Genomic DNA, 11,566 nt, shown 5'->3' on the forward strand with positions numbered 1-11,566 from the left:
GAAATTTTGTATTTTAGATAAGTGAGGGGGTCTCAACAGATACTTGAAATTTGATATGCGTAAATAAAATAGATTTTGAGTTATAGGGTGTTCGAATTTGGCCCGAAATGGTTCGTGTAATATAACCCACGGCCGGTGTGTCGCTTTTTTTGCTCGAACTTGGCGGACACACTGCCGTGTGTCTAGATGTTAGGCATCTACATATGTCTGAAGGAAAACATCGTGATTAAACCTGGACTAAAAGTGCAAACCCGCATGAAGCTAGCGAGGTGATAACGCTTATTCTTTCTGTGTATGAGAAGAGGCCTGTGCTTCATAGTGGTATAATAAAAAGGCTTGATAATGATGATGAATCCAGACTACATAATATCTAAATACAAAATATTATATAGGTACTTTCAAAATATACAAGAAAAACAGTGTCCCAAAAATCTTTACATCCATCTTCCAAACACAAACAAGACATAAAAACTCGGCAGTCCAATAGGAAAAATACACAAACCAGTGAGTTTGCTAAGAAACACAATATCGTGCAGTGCCCGATCGCGCTTGGCCGTAGTGACCCACTTGTTTAGTTACAGCTGCAGTGACAATAAAATGAAAACTTTTTTATGTAAAGCTGCTATAAAAATTTGGTAAAGAGGAATTCTGATGATGAAGCCAAGAAGGTTTTCGTTATGTTCTATAATGTTTGGATAGAATGAGAAGTAAATGGTTCAGCAACAGATTTTTAGAAAACTGGGTATTCAAATCTAAAATAAGTCATTGAATACTACTATTCAGAATTTTCCGCACCAACATATCTAAACCGGTATAAAACACTGTCGGCGTAGAAATATACATTAGGGTGGAGCGAAAATGTATGGAGCAAAAAAAAAATCGTTTTTTCTCAACGGAATAGGGATGAAAAGTTGTCTTATAATATTCAAAACAAGTGTACAAAATTTGACTTACCAGTCGCAATATTTTGAGGTGCCCCAGAGGAGATGAAAATAAAAAATATAAAAAAATCCAATTTTTCTATTAATTGCAAAAATTAAACATTAAAAAAGCAAACTTACATATCAAACTGTTTTTTCGTATTAAAAGTAGGCATTCGTTTACGCGAAAGCAGTGTCGCTCTAATGAAACCGTCTCTTTTATTATCTCCACAAACTGCATTTGATGCTTCTGTCACCAACTTGATGCAGCGCTCTACTGCTTGAGTGTGACATGGAAAATCAATAATCTGACACATGCTGAGACCGTTCTTGACCACATTTTTCAAGGTTTCAATAATGCCAACATCTTTCAAGACAGAAGAAGCTATAATACATCGGCTCTATCCGAAACTCCAGTACGATCGCATGCAAGAGCTAATGAGGTTAAATTCAATCGTTTTTTTTTTATTAGGTGGCGAAGCTTTATGTTTTACCTGTTCTGGGTTTTTATACTGAGGACTAGTAGATGGCACAAGCAAACTATCGCATGAGCTGCTGCTTTCTGTTACAAAATCATCAGTCAATGAACGAGAACAACAAGGTTTATCAAAATAGTTTACCTCTCTACTGCGATATAAAGCTTTTTCTTTTCTTTCTTGTTTTTTCTTATTTTTGCCGCTGTAGCCACATCGACACCGCCTATCATCATTTTTCTGGTCGTTCTTTGATCCAATAAAAAAACAACTTCCTCCTTGGGAATGCGACATTCTTTAGGACAGTTATAATCCGATATAACTTTGCATTTGCAGCTACAAATATCAAAGAAACTATGAGAGTCTGATATGAATTTATTATTTTTTTCTTGGTATTTAATGTCCGTTTGACGGCCTCGATATGGTTTCATTAAGCATCTGTATTTGTCATGATAAACGCGAATCAATTGTAGGATTCTTTTGAAACTTACAGTTGGCAGCGACGATTTTTGCCATATTTATAAAACTTCTTGAGCCAGCCTTTCAGATATTTCATGAACTGTTGGCTCTTTTGTTGCTATATCAGGCTTCAATTCATTTTTGATAAATAAATAATATTTCATAATGTCGTTGTAAGTTGGTAACTGGGAAACAGGTAACTTTTCTGGCAAACCAGAGGCAGGACAGCTTGACATTTGTCGTGTTTTAACTTGCAACATATTTCTGTAATTAAGACAAAGAATACTTTTACTAGTACTACGGTTATAACCGAAACTGCAAGTTTTGAATGTGAAAAATATTACTTACAATATATGTATTTGTTCCCAGCCGTCAGATTCGATGTGTCAAGTACCTAAGTGCACGACAAACAAGTGAGCTCGTGTACGCGCGTAGTTGGCTAATGCCATTTCTTTGATGTGAGGGAGTGAAATAAAAAATACCCCTTCCCCGCACCCCGTTACCTACCGATCAGAACAAACACGTTTCCAGTTGAATCTTGTTTAGTTTACACTAATAAAGCATCGCTAAGAATATAATTCCGAGTTTATACAATGTTTGCGATTTTATGGAATTTGCGCAAATTTTCAAAACTTTACGATGATGGGGGCACCTCTAAACTTGACGTAAACAAACTGAGCTTTCTCGTATTTAGTAATGACCTAAAATAGCAACTTTATACAGGTATGCCGAAGCAAAAATTCAAAAAAAAAAAAATCGCTCCACCCTAATATACATACCTAAGCCTTTTTTCGAAAATGACAGAATTTATTTTCATCATATTGTATTGATGACACTACAGATAACATGAACCGAAAAATAGACATTTCCATCTTAATATCCTTTTCATATAATGAGCTGTGGCAATGTCCAGTTAAGACTGTCAAACCTATTCCTGATTACTTCCACGACAGCATATCAACCGTCTTCTATTACGAAAGGCTACAAACAAAAGTATCTCGTGTAAACCTCACTGTTTATCATTATCATGGAACGGTCCCTTTCATCTCATTTAACTGGTTAATCCTGAGTCCTTAAAGAAAATAAACAAGATTCGATTATTTCAGTGAATGACCCTGGGTCAACGGTAATGGTAGGGTAAGGAGAAATGGACTATTATAAGGGATTTCAATTGGAATACTAAGTGTTCTTGGTGATGTTAATTTTAATACCCAAAAATATTGAATGAATTTATTGTTAAAATGGCTATCTTTGGATGAATCCCTTAGACATCAATGACTGATTAATGGTAAAGGAAAAAATTGTGATCTATATCGTCATCTAACATTTAGCAAGCGCGATGATTAACATTAATTCCTCCTCTGTACGAGTCGAGTCCTATATACAGTATGTTTCTTCTTCAAAAATAATTCAAAAGAAAACATTCTTCAAGTAATGCCTTCTAAAATATTCGTCGAAGTCAATATAATCTGGCATTAAGGGAGCTTGTCCTCCGTCATACATATTCAAGGACAGACGGACATCGGGACGTTACCGGACCCTTATGCCGCCAAATGTATATTTGACGATGTACTCAACAACTTTTAGAGTAGGGATGGCTAGTTTATTTTTAAGAAAACATTCGTATATTAAATATGCTTGATTTTATTAATACTAGCCATGAGTTTACGAGTACCAATTTTGGAAAAGCGGGGGACGGCGAAATATTATATACCTCAAGTGTTGATTTGTTTGTTTATTCGGACACGCTAATTGCAAGAAAAAAGCCTTCCTACATCTGATTTGATCTAGGAAGGTTTTTTTCAGTGTACGCGGAGTATACATATAGTTCCACCAGGACGTGGGTGATATCGCTGGTAGAAGATAGCTAGTTACTCAAAAATGTTTTAGCTTGCAAGCTTGTTTTCACCACGCACGACAAAATAATCCTTTTACATAAAACATTCAGGTCATCACATTAATAATGGCCAAATATCTCTTTAAATTCCAGTCATAAACCTCATATACTCCTTAGTGGTTTGGCAACCCTGGTGCAAAGAATCCGCAGTCATTTAAGACGGTTTATATTCACGAGTGACTTGTTTATTTCGGAGGGTAAGATGGTTTAAATTCGGGATACATACGCGTCTAGATGAAGATGTCTTTCTAGTCGATTGGGCGGTGTAATGCTGGTCGTAATGTAAGGGTTTGAACGGAAAAAGTAAAAAGGTTTGTTTTTAATTTTAGGGATGAATTTGATGTAAGCACTTTTAGTAACGAAGAGCTGATGTAAGAGTAACTTTTCCCTATATTTTATGTTTTCTTTGGATTTTTATTTGAGCTGTATTTTTATCTTCTCTTAGGTTTTTAAGGAGACATTGCAATAACTCTGTATGACACTGATCGAGTTTGCCAACATTAAAGGTAACTTAATTGTACCATTCCCGACTAGTCCACCGGATCTTTTTGTTATTTCAAGATACAAAATCCTGGTCATTATTCCCACAAGTCTCCCAATCACATCCAGATTCCTGGTCGACATTCCCACGTCATGACGTCACACGGAGCCGTCAGGCGTCAGGCCCACTTAGCGCTGACGAGGGCACAATGAGACCAAGTGATGGACGGAACCACGGAGGTACCGAATACTTAGCTCTGAGGAGTCAAGTTGCTATTTAAAGCTGGTATTTGGGTGACCCGTTAGTGCAACTGCGGTTTTTGTACGAAAACTTCCTACTTATTCAACCAATTTAACAAACCTCCCGTTCACATCCAGATTCCTGGGAGACATTCCCACGTCATGACGTCACACGCTACCGTCAGGCGTCAGGCCCACTTAGCGCTGACGAGGGCACAATGAGACCAAGTGATGGACGGAGCCACGGAGGTACCGAATACCCTACTTACCTCTGAGGAGTCAAGTTGCTATTTAAAGCTGGTATTTGGGTGACCCGTTAGTGCAACTGCGATTTTTGTACGAAAACTTCCTACTTATTCAACCAATTTAACAAATCTCCCATTCACATCCAGATTCCTGGGAGACATTCTCACGTCATGACGTCACACGCTACCGTCAGGCGTCAGGCCCACTTAGCGCTGACGAGGGCACAATGAGACCAAGTGATGGACGGAGCCACGGATTTACCGAATACTTACTTACCTCTGAGGAGTCGAGTTGCTATTTAATGCCTGTATGCAACAGAGATGTTTTTTGAGAAAATGATATGTCAGTTTTACTTATATTAAATTCTTTGATAAAGCATTATTTATCAAGTTAATGGTCTACTAAATGCTTTTGCATGCACTAGAGATTCTGCAGTTTAACGTTTTTAAAATAGTTTATGTTCCTATTTACCTACATAATTTGGAAAACTCCTACACCGTATGTACAACATTATCTGAGAACTGGAAGTATGTACCACCCGGTACTTATCAGTCATGGTTCCATTTACTAAACAATCAATGTACGTGAGCTTATAGTAGTTATCTAAGAATAGTTTAAAAGTAGTTTGAATTATAGTGCCATTTCATTTAAAAACCTCTATATTCATCCACAAATAGACAGCACTTGACATTCGGCGGGCCATTACACAAGGCGGTCTAGACTTTTAAAGTGCGGGTATTCACACGTCGGCCCGACGGACGGGAAAGACGGAACAATGGGGAGATTTCATTGGAAGACCATCATTCAATCTTCAATGCTGAGGTGTATTGTGTACCTACCTTAGTATTGAAGGATGAATTAAATTGACGGTGAAGTTGTTATTAAAGAAATTTTAACTTTAATATTTTTGTTAGTACCTTGAGAAGTGGTAAGACTGCCTATGATTAGGCTTACATTTTTACTTCTACAGTAATTAAACTCTTTTGCAAAAAAAGCGGGCACCTATGCGAAATCTGAGTTTTAAGGACTTTACGTGTATTTTAAAAGGTTTTAATGATTGTAGTATGTTTCTAGCATCAAAAGGGTTAGCCAAGCATGCGTGAGAGTGTATTCTAAATTTGAATTTTGTACAATTGCTAAGAAATTGGTTAAACCTTGTTTTGGACTAATTGCTGGCAGAAAGTTCGTCGGTGTTTTGAAAAGTTTTTGAAGTGATTTTCAGAAAACTGATAATGCAGTTTTAATTAAAGATTAATGTACCTTTTTGTTAGATCAAAACATTTTTGAAAAACTATGCGTATTTGATAACATTTTCACTTGCTCTATGGGCTATACTGATGATTGATGGCAATGTTAAGAGTTTTGGTATTTTAGTGTAAAGCGTTCTTATGTTTAGATATTATACTCACGTGTTTTAAAATATCGCTTTTTCATATTTAAACACTATTTAGAGGAGTATCAGTACATTGGGCTGCGACAAAACCCATTTAAAGTAAGCAGTGCCGGTCACAACTTGTCTCCTTTCGGACTTTAACTTTTTTTTAAATATTGAAATTCTACAAAATACAGAAAATAGCGCATAGACTGTGAGTACCAGGTCTTAAGGTCTCGTAATCACTGATTTTCAAACAACCTCGTCTCTTGGGAAACTCCGTAGACCTCCGAAGATCTATGAGTCTGAGCGTTCAAATAGCGTGTTTTCATCCCACTGACATTTTATTAAATAAACTTGCCTGCACCGAGATTTTCTAGCATTTACAGCACTTTCCTGCTTAAATCATAACAATAATTGGCTATCTGCTCATTTCTTAAGAAACATACGTTTGGTCAATACTTTTGAATTCTTGACTCCCTTTCAGCGAAATCATCGTTTAGTAACCCGATACCTATGGAGTTATAGAGAGCTTCAACGCGGCAATAATTAGACTTTTTAGATAGCTTAAACCCTCCTCATCATTTTTCATGTGGTTCATTTTAACATTTATCACAAAATTTGGTATTTTTTAATGTCAAAGTCCGATAGGAGACGAGTTGCGATCGGCACTGCTTACTTTAAATTGGTTTTGTCGCAGCCCAATGTACTGATACTCCTCTAAATAGTGTTTAAATATGAAAAAGCGATATTTTAAAACACGTGAGTATAATATCTAAACATAAGAACGCTTTACACTAAAATACCAAAACTCTTAACATTGCCATCAATCATCAGTATAGCCCATAGAGCAAGTGAAAATGTTATCAAATACGCATAGTTTTTCAAAAATGTTTTGATCTAACAAAAAGGTACATTAATCTTTAATTAAAACTGCATTATCAGTTTTCTGAAAATCACTTCAAAAACTTTTTAAAACACCGATGAACTTTCTGCCAGCAATTAGTCCAAACAAGGTTTTACTAATTTCTTAGCAATTGTACAAAATTCAAATTTAGAATACACTCTCACGCATGCTTGGCTAACCCTTTTGATGCTAGAAACATACTACAATCATTAAAACCATTTGAAATACACGTTAAGTCCTTAAAACTAAGATTTCGCATAGGTGCCCGCTTTTTTTGCAAACGAGTGTATTTCTGCAGTCTGAAGAGGAAAAATGTTCTTGTTTGGTTGCTAATTTGTTGGTTTGTGCCGTCGAAAGTACAGAACTGATTTGAAAAATTCTTTCACTGTTGGAAAGCTAGATTATCCCCGAGTAACATACGTTAATTTTTTGCCAATACGCTCAGTAATTCCGCCTGACGCGACGCGAGTAAAACTGTTGGAAACAGTCTGAAAATAAATCCTGATATTGCTAATAATAGAACAAGTTCACCAATTAGAGGTACCGTATTAATTTAATCAGTCTTAAAGTCAAATCCACTGAAGCAAACACAAATGATTATTAACTTTAGCGTCAATATAATTAATTAACATGATCATACATAATTAATTTACTCCTTGATGTTGCTTGACAAATAGCTGTAAATTAACCGATAGTAATCACCTGATGGATTGTTTAGATCGTTAATTAATGGTCTATTGATAATGATGATGATTGGCTTCTGATTATATATTGAAATCTGGATATATAAGCTCGTGAGAATAGAAAAGTAATTATTATATGATACTAGCATGATTGAGATATGAAATTGGCAATATCATAACTATTGGCATAGCCGACACCGACAACATAAACATCAGGAAAACCGCCGTTTACTATGAATTTTCTTTTCAAACTAAGCAGTTCTTTTAAGACAAACCTTACTGTTCCAAAAATAATCAATTCCAAATTCTTGGTTTTAATAATCTTTTTTTGATATCAATTTCTAACACAACGTTTTTAACACCACGCACTTTTCACTAAGCTAATACTCAGTATATTTTCAGTATCCTCAATACAATGAACCAAGAAAAAAACCTAGTAGACGCTAAAATGTATTCCTACAACGATTTCCTGTAGAAATTCCGCCGCCATCCCCAAAGTTTGGGCATTAACAACATTATCTCGGATTGAATCGTCTCGATTGCATCAGATTTATAACAGCGCTGATCATGCTGAACAACTTTCACGTAAAACGACTTTAATCCCGCAGATTGGGATCGTATTTGGTTTTTAAGGGGATGAAAGGTAAAGTGCATAGTCTTTGGTAGGTACGACTTTAGTAAAAAAACAGCTCTTCTATAGATAGGTATCTTTTTTAAGTAACTGTGGTTCCACTTAAGTTAGGTATGTCGTATACCTAACTTAAGTGGAACCACAGTTACTTAGGCAGTTACGAAATTCGAAACTATGTAAAGTATAAAAAAAATGGTGTAAGTACTAATTTATTGGAATATTTTCCAACAAAAAGTTTTAACCCCCAAGGTAAACATAACAACACGAAATCGCCATAAATTTTATTAACAAAAAAAAAAAACAAGCTCTATTCAGAAATAAAAGCGACGTGTTCCATTTATAAAAAATCACTGTCTCCAAAGGTCCCCTGTGAAAAATTATAACTCGGAGCTTACATTTTGTTGCCAGAGGAAAAAAATATGTTTTCCCTTTGTGTTTGAGATGTAATATTTCAGCAGAATACGGCTGCCCGTCACGGCAGGCAGCTGCGAAATATTCGTTGGTTTAACCTAAAATATACATTATTATTAAATGTTAGAAATTGCATCGTATAATTTGACAGTGACGCTTGGCTATGAATTCCGTTGGGACCGATGTAATAATGGACAGAATTTTCTGGAACGTTTTTGAATATTGTGACTTTAAGGTGAATTTGTTTCTTAGGGTGGCACAAATAGAGTGCATAATGATGCAAAATACTACGAGTATGTGTTGATAAAGTGCTGTAAAAACAAAAATCTTTAAAGCATAGTGCAAGAATTTTCACAATCTGTTTAATGTCATTTGAATAAAAAACATCTACTAATTGCTCAACCACATTTATTTCCTTCAACATAAATACGAAAACATTTTTCACACAATAACTTTGCAAATCTTAAAAAATCTTGGTAATTTTTTCGTTCCGTTGACTTTTGAAACAAATTGAATTTGTAACAAATCAAATAAGGCGTAGCGCACACAGTGGCCTCATTAATGAAATTAACCGACCTAATTATTCTTTTGACGGGAATACAAGGAAAAAGTGCGACTCGCTACATTGTCTGGGCGTTTCGCTAAATAGCTGGCTTTGTTTCGAAAAGAATGGGAGAATATTCAGGAAATTAGGGAAAAGTTTGCAACTACATCACACATATGAAATTCCATAGTGAGTTGGTTTGTTACTATTTCACGCTGAAGCGATTGAAAATGGCCTAAAGGTTGATGATATACATGGGACACGTAGATAGGCTAATTTTTACCCAGGTGCGGGATATAGTTCTTTTTGGGACTCAGGCAAGTCGTGGCAAAAAAATATGTAAAAATAATATAATTAGTTAGAAAGCGATCTTTATGATTGACAAAGGAACGGCGTCATTCCTATTTTAAACTTTCGAATCAATCCATCACCTTTGAATATATTATATTTATGTCCCATCACCAATCCACAACTAAAGGCGCCATCTTTTTTAAACTTCGAATCTATAATAATTCATCAGCGTAAACTTATGTATAATGACGTCACAGCGCACTCAGCGTATAATGGCTACGATATATCTGTTGGAGGCGTCCGCTCAGTTCACAAAGGGCCTCAATTCATTGTGCCGGCGCCTGTCTGTGACAAACCCAGTAGCCCGATGTGTGGACGCCACGGTGTATAAGTAGCGGGGTGGGGTGGCTAAGCTTTGGGAGGGTTTGGAGACTAAGGCCACTAAGATCTGGTAACACTTGGTAATTAACTTTTGGTGATACTTGTCTTGTGAATTTGTAAAGTTTTTCGCCCACAATGTGACCTAAAGGAAATTCTGATAAATATGGACAGTATGAGTAACTACATTCATTTCAATGGTGATAATTATAAAAATTGGAAATATAGTCTTGGGTCTGGGTATACACGAAGGTTGAAAGAAATCCTAAAACTGCGACTCTACTTACTACATATTAGTAATTAAAACCGCATGTAATTCGCCATCTTATACTAATTTGAAATTCGTTCCATTCTGCCAAACGTTCACTCTCATACATCCACGTGTTCCATTTCCCACATTCGATAACAATTATCATCGTCTTCCAAAATACTTAGCCCATAGTTACCCTACAACAAACAGTATCTGTACATAGGTCCCTCGCTAATCTGGCAGTTTACTCCTATCGACATAGTTCGTGAATTACCGAGTTCCCGCGTTCCCGGGATTATCCACACGTGAATCCCGGATGGTAATTATTAATTTACACGCTATGTCCCTTTTGTTACCGTCGTTATTTATGTATGGGCTTCTTAGGATATTAGGTTGGAACCACATTGAAATGTGGCTGGTTGTTCTACATTAGATAATCTCGTGTGTGGTCATTGTGAGTGGTATTTATGCTTAATTATTTAGAATGTTTTGATAGAAGTGCGGTTACGGTTGTTACGTGTATACTAAAAAAGAAAAACTGCTGTATATTTTGCATTATAAGTACCTACGACACAGATGCAGTGCTCATATCACGAGCTCTTAATTTAGGATGCGCCAAACAAGCATCTTCAAATTTTCATCATTAATCGCGGGTGTTTTACAACCCAGATCATGAATAAAATATTTTTTATCTCATTTAAAATAAAATGAAAATTATGACGTCCAAAAATAAATCAATTACACAGCAATACAATTTACAAAATAAAACACCCGTAACGTTAATATAAAACAGACAATCCACAAAAGAGTGTTGGGACGCAACGCAATCCCGGAATGTGCCCCCTGACAATAGCAGTCGCATAACGTGTCATATTATTTCAACCCGGGACGTTTTATTCGTAAATGATTTGCGAGTCCCGGACTCCCGGGAATGGAGTGGTACAGCACAAATAAAATTTAATTTTAATAGCCCCTGTAATTTGGATTTTAATTTTTTATGAATTATTTATTTGCTCACCTTTATTTGCTGTGCCTTTTAGGTGCCTAAGCCATAATTATGTTATGTTATTTTAAGAATAATTTACTCTTTTTGTAATGTTATAATTTTCGGCACCTTTAACTAAAACTACCCAAAGGGCTATAAAATTACTGTGATTACTTTACCATAATTTTCATTCTAGTGAAATTCTCAGACGATATATTAAACATTAGTACCTAAGTACATATACATAGTCTGGGAGTTTACACATCTCTTTATCGTTCATCTCAAACCCCAAGAGTTAGCACAACACTATACTTTTATTTCCTCGAACTTTGCAGTACCGGGAGCAATGAAACAATAATAAACATAAACAAAAGAATACATATTTCGTTCCGAATATAA

The 11,566-nt window shown here is 35.8% G+C and overlaps 1 long non-coding RNA gene across 1 annotated transcript; it reads right to left on the reverse strand.

Moving 5' to 3' along the window:
• Window positions 1-1,005: 1,005 nt before the first annotated feature.
• On the reverse strand, window positions 1,006-2,628 carry LOC135116886 (uncharacterized). The gene is made up of 2 exons (XR_010276450.1): window positions 2,201-2,628; window positions 1,006-2,116 (listed from the first exon to the last, which is right to left on the reverse strand). It is a non-coding gene; the product is annotated as an uncharacterized LOC135116886 (long non-coding RNA).
• Between the last annotated feature and the right edge of the window lie 8,938 nt (window positions 2,629-11,566).

Source organism: Helicoverpa armigera, chromosome 4 (assembly GCF_030705265.1).
Source record: "Helicoverpa armigera isolate CAAS_96S chromosome 4, ASM3070526v1, whole genome shotgun sequence".
NCBI lineage: Eukaryota > Metazoa > Arthropoda > Insecta > Lepidoptera > Noctuidae > Helicoverpa > Helicoverpa armigera.